This window comes from Solea solea, chromosome 1 (assembly GCF_958295425.1).
Source record: "Solea solea chromosome 1, fSolSol10.1, whole genome shotgun sequence".
Taxonomy (NCBI): domain Eukaryota; kingdom Metazoa; phylum Chordata; class Actinopteri; order Pleuronectiformes; family Soleidae; genus Solea; species Solea solea.
In genome coordinates this window covers 10,339,019-10,352,629 of record NC_081134.1, presented here as the reverse complement: position 1 = coordinate 10,352,629, position 13,611 = coordinate 10,339,019, and the positions used below count along the sequence as shown (strand labels likewise).

The 13,611-nt window shown below is 41.8% G+C and overlaps 1 protein-coding gene across 1 annotated transcript in view; it reads left to right on the top strand.

Annotated features, from left to right (window-relative positions):
- Window positions 1-2,330: 2,330 nt before the first annotated feature.
- The window catches only part of LOC131463498 (leucine-rich repeat and immunoglobulin-like domain-containing nogo receptor-interacting protein 3), a 32,190-nt gene continuing 20,909 nt past the window's right edge, over window positions 2,331-13,611 (top strand). Inside the window, exons 1-2 of the mRNA XM_058635243.1 lie at window positions 2,331-2,383; window positions 3,285-3,881. The gene's annotated coding sequence lies outside the window, so the exon portion shown is untranslated. The remainder of the gene's footprint in view (window positions 2,384-3,284; window positions 3,882-13,611) is intronic.

The window sequence follows — 13,611 nt, the reverse complement described above, 5'->3', positions numbered from 1 at the left end:
GTAGGATATAGGACTCTAGTGCATCCAGATCTGGACGGATCCTCTTGACAATATGGGCACTAAATGGGCATTTGAGTACTGAGCATTACAACGTGTGCATTTTGCACAGCTTTATGATTTGGACTTTGAGAATGTGGCATCCTCAGTATAGAGTTACTTGATAGGAAATAGCCTGGGTCACAAGAGAGGTATGTGGTATTTTTGAGTGTGGCCACATCAAAGTCATGTAATTCCACTTGGCACTTGACTGTCTCTGTTTTGAACAGGCTGAAATGCAGAGAAGTTGCATTTCAGCCTTAGTTTCATGACAGAGCAGCTAAACCGTAAGTATGTTACTGGGTTTGAAGGTGATCAGATATTTATAAAGACTTTATTTCTTTAAATTTGCCTCCATAATGAATGAACTAGAATTTAAAGTTTTAGTTGTCCCTCTCTAAGAGCACGACTTGTTTTCAGATCTTTTGTATTTCATCCAATCCATCTGATGCATTTTTCTCTGACCCCCGGCTCACATATACTCACAACTCAAATGTCATTCTATTCTGTCTTAAATGTCAGTGCAAATGAATGTCCTCCCAAAAAAAAACGCGACTTGGAGATGGGAGATTGTCCCTTGGCTGCCACTGGGTTAAAAAAAAAAAGGCAGGGATTTGCAGCCAATATCTTCACACTCAGCTCCCGCTGTGAAGACATTTTGTACATGCGATTATTACGACAAGGATATATTTGCTATATTGTTAGAGAAAGAGACCAATTGTTAGTCAACCTGATGTATGGAAAGGATTTCATGACCTCAAAGCACAAGGTCTGGTTACAGAGAGCTGTGGTTTCTGCAGTCAGTATGCCTGTACAGTATGTGTGGGTATATACAGATGTAATATTGAAGTAGTGTATTTTATTAAAATCAATGTATTTTATAAGGAAACACCAATTTATTTTGACCTTTGCATACGCTGTCCATGGAGCACACATCAGTGAAGAAACATAATGTATGCTTCGCTGTTGACTCCAGAGCAATATTTATCTCAGTTTGTAAAATAGCCTCACTAGCAAACTTCTCTATAAGTTGAACAAAAGCATGAGCAGCCACGGACAAAGAGAAACCCTGAAATATGGTCACTGCTGCAGTGAATTTGTACATTGATTAAAGAGGAATCCGTTCATGTGGCTCATGTGTTCAGTTCAGCACCTGGAAGAGAGAAGAGGCAAGAAAACTCACAATTTCACGTTCTATGCTGTATCTCCTGAATAGGTCATGAAATCATATATATATGTATGTGTATATATATATATGTATATATGTTTATATATATGTATAAACACATGTCTGTTGAACTCAAACCACTGTCAAATGCTGATTAAACCTATCATCTCCACACAACTCTCTCTCTCTCTGTGTTTCTCAATATAGCGGCGTTAAGATCTCATGTTGCCTGGAGACATTCCCTCGCTGCACACAGGAAGGGATTTGTTTTATGTCAAAACAGACTGAGTTGATAGCAAATAATGTTACGTTATTTCTGTTCGTGGCGATAAACAGAGACAGAATAATAAAAGTCACATAAGGTTACACGCTGCTGCTTTGAACCATGACATGTTTTTGTTCCCGCTGTTCATGAGCTTAATACATAGATTTACAGATTTATTAATTGAGTTTAGCTGAGAGATGAAATGTCACCTTTATTATTATTAGTATTATTGTCATTATTATTAATAATAATATTAATACTAATAATCCTTCTGATATTACTTATTAACTCACCTACAACTATATGCATTATTGACACTTGTCCGCGTGCACAGACTGCCACGAAACATTTGTACTTCCAAGCTGTAGCAGTACTTGTTTTTTTGGGGAATTATTTATTTAATTCCACATGAAGTTCAGAGATTGGAGTGCTTGCTGGGTTCTTGCTCCACCGAGTATCGTGACATGCCTGACCGTCACTGACCCCTGGCCTCAGAGTCACAGGTCAGACGTCTTTCCTCCCACCTGTGATGAGCAGCTTATTGACCTATGGTGCACTCAGTTGAGCACCAAGAGTGTGTTTCTCTGTGTATTTCGTCCCCCCCTCTGTGTGTTTGTGATCTGATTTACCCTGACAAGGCAACAGCACCAAACAATACTTCTTTTTTTGGAGCAGTTTGCTGCAGAATAAAAAAACAAGCCCCAACAGATGCATTTAAAGATGTAATGCGTAACTTTTAAACATAAACACTCTTCACACATGTGAGGGAAGGCAGGAGTGTAACAGCTATCTAGCAAAGCGAGACAGCATTGAACGGTTGGAATACTGGGTCATTTCAGAAAACTCTGCAGGCTCACCTGGGAAAGTCTGATGTCACTGCAGGCAACCTCTGCCTCTATACGCCGTCTTTTCAAGTAAGAGCAAAGTCACTGCATACAATGGGTAAACATTACATTTAGAAAACAGCATGAAAGTGTGTGAATGTTTTGTTGAGGCCAGTCAAAGAAAAAAGTTCTGTCACCTTTTGGGACGGACGATGAAGCTTATTGAAACCATAACTTTTAACTTCAAAAGTGGAAAGTCGATCTTTGCTAGTGTCTCTCCAAAGACTGCATTTTCTTGATTTGTATAGTGGCTATTATATTGATAGCAAATAATGTTACATTATTTCTGTTGATGACGATAAACATCGTCCAACATCCTGCTGTAATTATTAGTTTTTTTCTGTTATTGTTTCTGTGTTATTATTGTTATTATTATCATTATCATTATGTATTTAGTTACTTATTTATAGTGTGTGTAATGTTTCATCCCCCATATCAGTCACAGAGCTAAGCATCTGTTTTTGGAAAACACTTACCAGCTGTCAAAGACAAGATACATGACTGCATGAAAGATATACCAATTTCTTTTAACTGCATTTTCCTGGTTAAAAGAAACAAAACATAAATCTGTCTGTTGATTCCTGGAGCACAAATAGGACAAGGATATTTAAAAAGGTAATTGAAAGGAAGGAAAGTGTTCACCTTCACCTCCAATGACAAGATATTGTCCTGCAAACACCTAATATGTCAGCGAAAGATGCATATTACCCCTAACATTTAATGCATTTGCTCTTTATTAGAACAATTGTTACCACAACAGTGAAATTTACACATCTATATTCCTCATTCCTATCCATCCCTATACTTATTGCTATCCTTTAGATATCATTAGGGCTCAAAGTGCAGTTCTGTTCCTCTCTCCTGTGTCACCATCTTATAATCTCTGCTCTCACTCTTTACGTTTTTCTTTTTTTCCTCCCTGGCCGTTTAGAGAGACTCCCTAAACCCAACACCCGGCAGCTCACTGAAGTCCAAACAGCAAGAGCACAGTCACATTGATAGTGAGTGAGAAAAGGGATAGAGTGGTGGTAGTGGGGAAGCGAGAGAGAGAGGGAGAGAGAGAGCGGCAACAGCACACTGCTTTCCCTTCCTCCCTCTTCTCTCTTATCATCCCACATCCATGCTGGGGGAGATGGAAGGTGCCCTGACCGGCTGAGAGGCGCTGTCTGAAGGAGAAGAAAATCTCGGGAAAAAAACATCATTTTTGCTCCTGTGAATGCCTGGATCCTTTTTGGGAAGGGGGGGGGACCATAACTAACGGGGAGTGAAAGGAGGTGTGTAGATACAAGCCTGCTAGATCCAGAAAGGAGGGAGGAGGATAAAGAGGAGGGGGAAGAGTGGCAGGTTTTGTACAGCTGCTGATGCCAGAGTCTCAGAGTGAGACAGACTGAGGGGGATCTGAGGAGTGGAGAGCTGGCACGTGCGGAGCTGTGTCTGCAAGTTGTGGGCAAAGAGCAGAGAAAACAGGTTCACAGTCGCACACAGCAGGACAGATGAGGGGACATCAAGGACCACGCTTCAGTCCTGGGTACGTTGGCTTAACACTACACTCACACACAGACATGAAGGCTACGTGTTGTCCTCAGTGGTTGCTGTGTTTTTTTTACCAATAGAGCACAGACACGCTCGAATGCAACAGTGCATGTTTGCAGATCTTCAGGCTTGATGACTACACAGCCTGACAAGTCTCTTTACTTGCCCTCAGAGATTTGCAGCAAAGGAAGGTGGACAAAGAGGAGAAATCATTTGTGCCTGTGTTTTCCTGTCAATGCAACCATCTTTTAACCATCTTGAGACTACATTTGTGTGCATGAGAGGCATTTTCATGGTGGGTTTCAGAGGGATGATGCATGTAAATAAATGGTGGAAGGTTGCCATGTTTTATGGCTGTGGTGTAGGGACAAATTCAACAAACACCCGTCTCACTTTTTGTGACTACATCACTTTCATTACATGAACTTTTATAGGCTAAATATTTACCCTGCACACAGCCTTCAGTCATAAATTGTGCATGATGAATACAATGTGATAGGTTCACTTGTGTGGCTGCTGGAAATAAGCAAAGACTTGTGTTCGTAGTTTGTGGTCTGAGACATGCGTAGCTGTGTTTACTTGTGCCACACTGCAGGATGCAGGATCAGTGGTAACATGGCATGTGTGGCCATGTGTTATGTGTCACGTTGTGGCACAGTGCATATGGCTTATGACAGCAGGTTTGCATGAGGTGCATCACCTCCACCCTACCCCCCCCCCCCCCCCCCCCCCCCATTGTTTTTCACCCTCTTCCTTCTCTCCATTTCCAATTACAGGCTGTCACATCTCCCCCTTTTCATCCTGAGCCTATCTCTGTTTCATTCTCTTGCTAAGCAATTACCTTTACTTGACTCTGCCTGTTTACCTTTTCAACAATCACAATGAGGGATGGCGGGTGATTGCATGACCATTTTCTTACGGTCACCTGAACATGAGCAGAGGGCGTGACCTCAATGAATCCTCAGCAGAACAGCCACTTCATGTTATCGCTGCTGCTGTAGATCCAGATTATGTGAACATGAAATAGCTGTGTTTGAGGAAAGGCGGGTCATGCCTTTAATCATGCAATCAGCTCATTGTTTCTTTTTCCTAATGAACTTGTTTGGGTTCCCGAACTTTATTTCTGTTTTGTCTTCCTGAAAACAAAACAGGGCTGACAGGCAGTTTACACCCAGCGTACACTTGCTGTTGAAGAGGGAAAGATTTGCCAGAGCACCCTGAATCACAAACTCTCTTCCTACTGACTCCTTGCACTTCTTTTCAACCTTTCGCTGTCCTCCTTTTTACGCCTATGCCAAGGATCCCGACTAATGACGTTGTTACAACAGACTGCCACAGAAACAGTCACATTTACATAAAAACAGGCACACGCCGGTGTGAGAAGTGTGACAGCTACCTGAAGTGGAACATCACTGTCTTCTCTGCTGCTGAGCTGGTAAACCAGTGTAAAAGACACACAGGAGAGACAAGCCCGGGGCTGGAAACAAGACATAATATAACTGAGGAGAAGGACAAGAGGAGGAGGATGTATAAAGACTGAGGCGATAATAGAACAATCTGAGGAGGAGGATGTACAGACAGGCCAGAAAGAGTTTGGAGGGTGCAAATTGGGAGACAGTGGGTGAAAATGTTTAGTATCTGTGTTGACAGGTGCTGATTGCCTAGTCTTTGTCCACTGTGTAGACACCAGAAGAAAATGAAGGAACACCTGCAGGGGAAGGAAGTGAACAAAAAGAGGCAGATAAGCAGGGAGCCACGGGAAGGCGTAGGTTGTGTGGATCATTTATGAATATATTCATTTGCATCCTCTAAAAGAAAGAAAATACAAACTTACTTTCCCAACTTTGCAATTGCTTTGGTGTCACATGCACTTATTTCGGTCTTATTTGTCTGATGGATTCTTAGTGGATGTAAAGGCAAATTGTGCTCACTGTGCCCTCTGCTGGACCAAGCAGGGATTTCTTCAGACAGCGTGATGCACTTTGTGGTTGTATATGTCAAACTTCAAAAACGTCCAACCTTTAAGTTTGGAGTTGGAACCTCTCCCCCCCAAACAGTGACAATCTTAGCCTGGATGTGAATACATGTCCATGCTTAATACTGCAATCATTTCACATTACACCGTATGTGCGTCATCAATTTACAGTAGTTCAAGGAGGGTGTTTTAACCAAACCCAAACACATCAAGGAACTACACGGCATTAGCTTATCAAAAAGGATGTCATTCATCAGAGTCTTCAGGCTTCAAGCTTGCCTTAAATACATACAGTATTAAAGGCTTATTTTAAAGCTATGGAAACCAAAGGAATTATATGACGTAATAATTATATGCCTATATGCAAACATACGTATTGGTAGTTTATTCATTGTCTGCCAATAAACCCTTTATTAGACTTTTAACTGAACTCTGATTAAAGCCTAAATAATTTAAGATCCAACAGCATTAAGCATTTGAAACAGTTTTATATAGATAGTATATTACGCATGCTTCTTGTTTCTTTGCCTGTGTCACTTGGTGTTGGCAGTGGCACCATGTTCCCAGATTTCAGCAACAACCTTGCTGAGTGTTACCATAACTGATAGCAATGGTGGCCAGCACAGTGGAAATAAGACGCAGGTTGTGTGAAAGCTTCTCTAACACAGAGGGTTACGGCTTCGCAGGGAGAGACGTGTGATGAGGGAAGGAGATGTGTGAAAGGAGAACAGGATGATTGGACGCATCATGAGGGGAGGGCTTGATTGGGGGACTGCGGCTATATAGGGGCTATGAAGGAGCCTTTGATCTATGTGTGTGTGTGTGTGTGTGTGAGAGAGAGAGAGTTGATGGGTGACCTTGAGAAAAGGGTCTTAAGGATGTCCTACATGAAGAACTGCTGCTATTAGATTGCTATGTGGTGATTGTGTGGACAAGGGCAAAGGCAAAGACACATTTACAACGCCCACAGCTGCCCACACACACACAAACACACACACAAAACACCAGTTAAAGTGTGGAATTACAGCATAGAGTCCCTGCATGCATCAGAGGCCGCTCTAACAATTGAATTTAATGGTCTTGCTTCCTCATTCAGCAAAACAGTGTAATAATACCACTGCGTGCACGTCACTGCATGCATGTACATGAATGTGTGTGTGTCCACAGTGGTCGTTTGGCTCACGGCACTTGCTGCTGTTTTTTGTCTCGCCCACAAGTGAGAAGTACAGGGCCTGATCCCAGTCAATAATGAACAAGCAGGGTTCTGCCTGAGGGCAAATAACCAGCAGGTGGGAACTAAACCTCCACTGCAGTTGCTGCCTTCCTCACTCCTCTTTTATAACCACCTGACCTTCTTCTGACACTGCTGTTCCTCTTTCTTACACTTCCTCCCTCACGATGTTTCTGTTTTCCTCATGCTGCCCTTTCACTTTCCATTTCGCTTACCTTAATTTATTTACTGGCTGCGTTTTTCCCAGACGAGACCCTGGGCCTTTTGATTCTGTTGTTCAGTCTCCCGCTCACAGACCTGATTGCTGTCTGTCTGTTTCCTCCACTCGCTCCCTGACTTAAGTCTCACCGCTGCCTTGTTCTGATTGGAAAGCTGTAAGGTCACTCGGTGTCTCTCGGCTAACACTCGAAAGGAATTAGCATTTAGCTTTGCTTCATTATTCAGTCTGACACGGCTGTCCCTCAAGTCATTCCTAATCCCTTTAAAATAAACTGTCAAAATGAATTTTGAGATGACTGAATCTCTCCATGAAATTACAAAAAAAATCTCACCCTCTAAGTGATTTCAAGCCCTTGATGGTTTGTCCATTCCATTTCCCTGTGATCAGTGAGCTACAGATTCATTTAAAAGACTCAGATTTGATTTCATTTATCAGAGTCTCAATGTTATAGGTTTTCTCTGTCACAAACCAATACATGTACGCTCACTGGTCACTTTATTATGTACAGATGACACCTGATAAACTGGCAGGAGTGGCACCCAATGTGTTCTTCTGCTGATATGGCCCATCTGCTTCAGATGTTGTGTTATGAGATGGTCTTCTTAAAGGTTTGGTTGTAATGAGCGGCTGTTTGAGTTACACTTCTGTCATCTTTGTGATTTACATTTCAATCACTGACTGAAATCACCTTTCTTCCTCATTCTGATCATCAGCTTGGACTTCAGGACGTCGTCTTGATTATGTCTACGTGACTTTTTGGCTTTTTTGAAATCTTTGCATTATCAAACAGATGAACAGATATATTTAATAAGGCGAGTGTACATTTTTAGACACATTTAATGTACATTTAATGTATTCTCCTTCTATCGGCCACTTGTTAGACACAAACAAACTTTTGTCACAGCATCACATAGCCACAGATAATTTGACACATTCTGTCAAGAAAACCTTTGTGATGAGGCTGTTCTTACAAGGCAAAGTAAAATGAGTCATGAACAAACACTAGCTCGGTGATGCTTCTTCCAACTGACACATTAAAGAAATCAAATGATTTACCCTCAAGTCAAGCCTTGAATAGACACTGCTATGTTGTTGCATATGTTGACCTCTAATGAGTTGTGGCACTGGTTAAATATCAATATTAAAATGTAACGTCTTTTCCTTGCCTGGATTTAGAGCTCTAAAATCTGTATCTCAGTTTTAAAACTCAATAAAGTCTGCCAATCAGTAGCAAATAAGAAACATATTGTAAATGTCATTGTCCTATATGTCTAGTTTTTAAGGTGATTCACAAAAATAACATGCTTCATTGATTAAAGTAACTAAAATGAACTATAACAATCAGTTAGCATAACTTCAGAGTTGGGTTGGACCCATTTATTTCTTACCCACCATGACTGCCAATACAACTGAATTAATGATGAGGAACAAAGTGACTCAATCCAGTCCAGTATCCATATCAAAGACCCTTCAAGACATCATTCTTAATCTAAGGAACTGTAATAATTTGACAAAACTATCTTAGCTCAGAACATAGGTGTCATCATGTTATCCCTATAGAAATGAAGTCATGTGACTGTAAAAGAGACAGCTCTCATGACTCCTTTAATGGATGCTGTCAGATGTGAATGCCTTCATCCGTCCTGGTGAATGGCAGTGACCTCTTCGGTGTGTGTTCATAGTTGAAAGATCTGAAAACCCTATGACCTGAATTACCTGACTTTTAATCCTATGTGTAATATATGTGATAATTGGTGTTGGCACAGTGGTCAGGATGAATTTTAATTTTAATAGAAAAGGTGACGTTTGATGAGGATCTTTCCCTCGCATCGCTGCTTCCTGCCCTGGCTGAATGAAGGAGTCATATTTCTTCATTAAATGTTGATGTGGGTCACAAAGTTTGTGGCTCTGCTCACCTGAGGTTCCCACCTCTGTTCAGAAGTTAATGCAGGTCAATGAGATTACCCTTTGAGAGTGTGTGTGTGTGTGTGTGTGTGTGCATGCATGTGTGGAACAGGAGCTCCACTTTCTTCATTACCTATTTCACTTGTTCTCTTTAGTTTGCCCTACTGGTGTGTGTGTGTGTGTGTGTGTGTGTGTACACAACCTTTACTAGACTGTAAGGACACATTGTGGGTCAGACCCATTGTGTGAGAACTTTTTGAGGCCATGAGGACATTTTAGCAGGTCCACACCTTTAAAGTTTTGTTTTTTTTAAATGGTTAATACTGGGTTTTATGGTCAGGGTTAGAATTGGTTTTAGGTTAGGGTTTGGCATTTAGTTGTGATGGTTAAGGTTACGGTAAAGGGGTTAGGAAATGCATTAAGGCTAAGTATGTCCTCACAAATGGAGAGGTACAAGTGTCAAAGTGTGCGGGTGCATGTGTGTGTGTGTGTGTGCGTGTGGATGAAGGCCATCTGCAGAGCAGACCTTTGGGGCAGTGGGGGATATTATTCATTAACTCTAACCACATGACTTCTATAGCCAAGAGCACAATCGAATTGTCACTCTGTGCGTGCGTGTGTGTGTGTGTGCGTCTCTGCTTCACTTTCCTCTCCTCCCCTCTTCCCTTTATCTTGTTCACTCTCCGTCACTCTTTCCTCTGTGATTCTCCGTAGATGAATGGTTTTCTAATCAGCGAGGGCTCTGACTTAATGAATGCTGTAACGCTGTATTGCTATTGATTTTTCCTCTGATCCCTCAGTTTGTTCTGGCACAATACAAACCAGGTTTTTCTGCAATGTTGTGCAGAGGGCTTGGTTGATCGCTGTAATGGAGTTCTGTTGCCCGGTCCTGCAAATTGGATTTTAATGAGTCTTTTCTTGAACACCGTTCACTGCCCCCTACAGAAATTAAATTCCATAAAAGAGTAAATGAATAAATATTTTTGGTGTTCCAGCTAAAATATATTAAAAATGACCAATCATCTAATTATTTGTAAATAACAATCAGCAGACAATTTACTGTAATAATGTGACAAATGTCAAGGTACCAATGGTGCACAGGTTGAAAATAGGGACAATAATGCGACAATCATGTCACCCACATCTGCAAAACCTCCTTTTATCACCTCCGTAACATCTCCAAACTCCGCCCCTTCCTCTCCCTTCCAGCTGCAGAGAAACTCGTCCATGCCTTTGTCTCCTCCAGGTTGGATTACTGTAACGCACTCCTCATCGGGATCCCTGGCAGGAGCCTCAAAAAGCTCCAGTATGTTCAGAACAGCGCCGCCAGGGTCCTGATGAGGGTGCGGAAGTACGAGCACATCACCCCCATCCTCCACTCCCTTCACTGGCTCCCTATCTCCGCCCGCATTGAGTACAATGTCCTCCTGCACACCCACCACTGTCTGCACGGTGATGCCCCCACTTATCTCACTGACCTCCTCACATCACACTCGTCAGCCAGGACCCGGTCAGGCCAACAACACCGTCTGCTCGCACCCAGGACACGGCTCAAGACCATGGGGGACAGAGCTTTCGAAGCTGCCACTCCCCGTCTGTGGAATGCCCTTCCTGACCACCTCAGAGCTCCACAGACGGAGGATGCTTTTAAAAAAGAACTCAAAACCTTCCTTTTTAGAAAAGCATACAGCTAATTTATTTCTTTTATTATCTTGTTTTTAAAATGTAGCACTTTGAGATTTGTTGTTCAAATGTAAAGTGCAATACAAATAAAATCTATTATTATTAGTAGTAGTATCAAGTAGTGGTGCAATAATTAGTTATCAACAATAATTAATGGAAAAACAAATGTAATTGTTGATAATTGTCCGTTATGTCATCCACCATCGACAAAAGAACATCACTGCTGTCTTCTTACAATTAGCTCACAGGTCGTCGTTGACTGCTGCCTTATAATATCGACAATTGTAGGCTACAGGGCTGTGACATAGTCCATTAGGGAAGTTGACGGTGTGTTGCTTAGCAACTGAATGCTGTCTCAACAAATGTGTCAGATATCAGAGAGGTTTCAGAAACATTTGAAAAATGGAAAATTCAGAGAGATTTTCGCTGCAACATTCATGCAGCGATTGCCAGGACATTTATAAATGTATTTATAAAGCATGTTGTATACAACAGGTGCAGACTCATTGCACGAGAGACACAAACAAAGAAGAGAAAGCCAGAATCAAACATTGGAAAGCAAACAAAAAAAAAAAACAATAATCATCAATCAATACAAATTATATAAAACCTAACTCAGAAAAGCTTGTGCAAAAAAAACGTTTTAAGATTACTTTCAAAAGAAGACACAGTGGTATTGCATCTCACTCCATGAGGCAAAGAGAACAAGATGACTTTAATCTGATTGAGCAGTTTCTTCACATTTAGACGTCCTCCTGCTGCTGCTGCTGCTGCTGCTGCTGTGGGAATGATTCGTTTGAATGAATGTGGATGGTCAGATTTTCTGTAATGTCCACTGGCACTGAGCAGCCTCCTCTGCGCGCACGCACACACACACACACACACACACACACACACACACACACACACACACATAGCTATTCATCTTAGGGCGCTGCATTAGCTTCCATTATTTTGGACAGCCTAACCCAAAGCATTATCTCTAACCAGGTATTGCCTGACCACAATTCAAATCTTAGCCCTTAACAGTTCTTCAGAAATGAAGAACTGATTTTGGTCTCCATGGGGACTACTGGTCCTGACAGGTTCAGTATATATGCCAGAAAATGTTCTAAAGAGGTAACAAACACAAGCATACACACACACACACACACAGATTCAGACATTACTTCTGCCTCAATGCCACACAAACAGGCTTGCAGAAGCCTGAGGAATGTTTGCACATGTGTCACTTTGTCCTTTATATGTGTCACATACTGTGCACATGTATACAGTATCTGTCGAGGTTCTGGTGGAGCTAAAGGTCAGCCGCCTCTCTAAAATGAAATCATTCTTTGCTTGGCTTCTCCTCTGGTTTCTACATTATACAAGTATCTCAGATCATGCGCTCCACCGCCTGCTGACCTCTGTGTTTCTCCACAGATTTAAATTGGTCAGCGACGTGTTGCCCTTCAGCAAGGCAAGCCGGGGGGGGGGGGGATTTCTTAGCATTTGGAAAACAAACCCCAGAGATGAGAAGCACCTCCTGTTTGGCACCAAAGTAAAGCAGCAGCTGTATTTTATATGACTGAAATGCATATTAATGTGAACATCTACATTTACAGAGTTAACGAGAGAGATGAGCGGATAGACGTTGTTCATTAGTTCATGGTCTTGTGTTACTGCTGTGTCCCCTTGTTAAAGTGGCTGCTCTATGTCTATAGAGAGACTGAGAGTCTGTGGTGAGTCGCTTCTCTTTGATAGTTGTCTCTCACTCTCTTCTGTGGATTGTCTCATGCCTTGTTTCCTGCAGTAGTACAGCACTGGCCCTAAGAGAAGAGGTCCAGTTGTTTCACTCAGATACATTGAAGTCCTGTTGGATGAGTTCACTATAACTCTGAGGAGAACAGAGTCCTTAGAGGTTTAAGACGTTTTCTGCACTACATACATCAGGAGAATCACGTTGAATCCAATTTATTCCTTCATTGCAAACTATTTAAAGGTTAAAGTAGACCTGCATTTTTAAGATGTCTGAGGACTGACACAAGACTGCAGGGTCCGTTTTGGATTGAACACTGCAACAGTGACACAGAGATGTTAAATGGACAACCATTTGGTTTCCACCGGCCAGTGCTATAGTTTCTGTGATATTGCATGCATTTGAAAAAATAATGGTCCACGGTCAGTAGCATCGTGGCTGTAGCTGTCCTCTATGGTCCATTACATTTAGTTTCCCTGCACGTACGGGTCATTTTCTGCTAATTACGTTCACACTTTGGTTTATGTGGTGTGGATCTGGAGAAATGACTCGCGAGGAAACAAACTGTCGGTTCGTTTATTAATAAACTCGTAATCGGTTAGTTTTTTTAATGCCAATCAGCTGTTGAATATTGTCACCCTTACGATAGCATACAGCTGTGTTAGGGAAGTTCCGTGGGATCATAATGCCGGTTTCAAAATATTTGCCAGCCTGACAACATTGAAACTATAAACAACCCATTCTGCTTTTTTTGGTTCTGCTCTCTGCCTGCCAGCTTCTTTTTCAGCCGATCTTACGTTAACATGCTTGGTCAGCTGTGTTTTCGTGTGTGTGTGTGTGTGTGTGTGGAAGTTACAGTACTTAAACGCATTAATCTTCAACCCCTCAGCATCATTTTCCATTTGAGAGTCTTAATTCCCAATCTCCCGTTTCTCTCCCTCGGCTACTTCCCATTTAATCCATGTTTCATGCT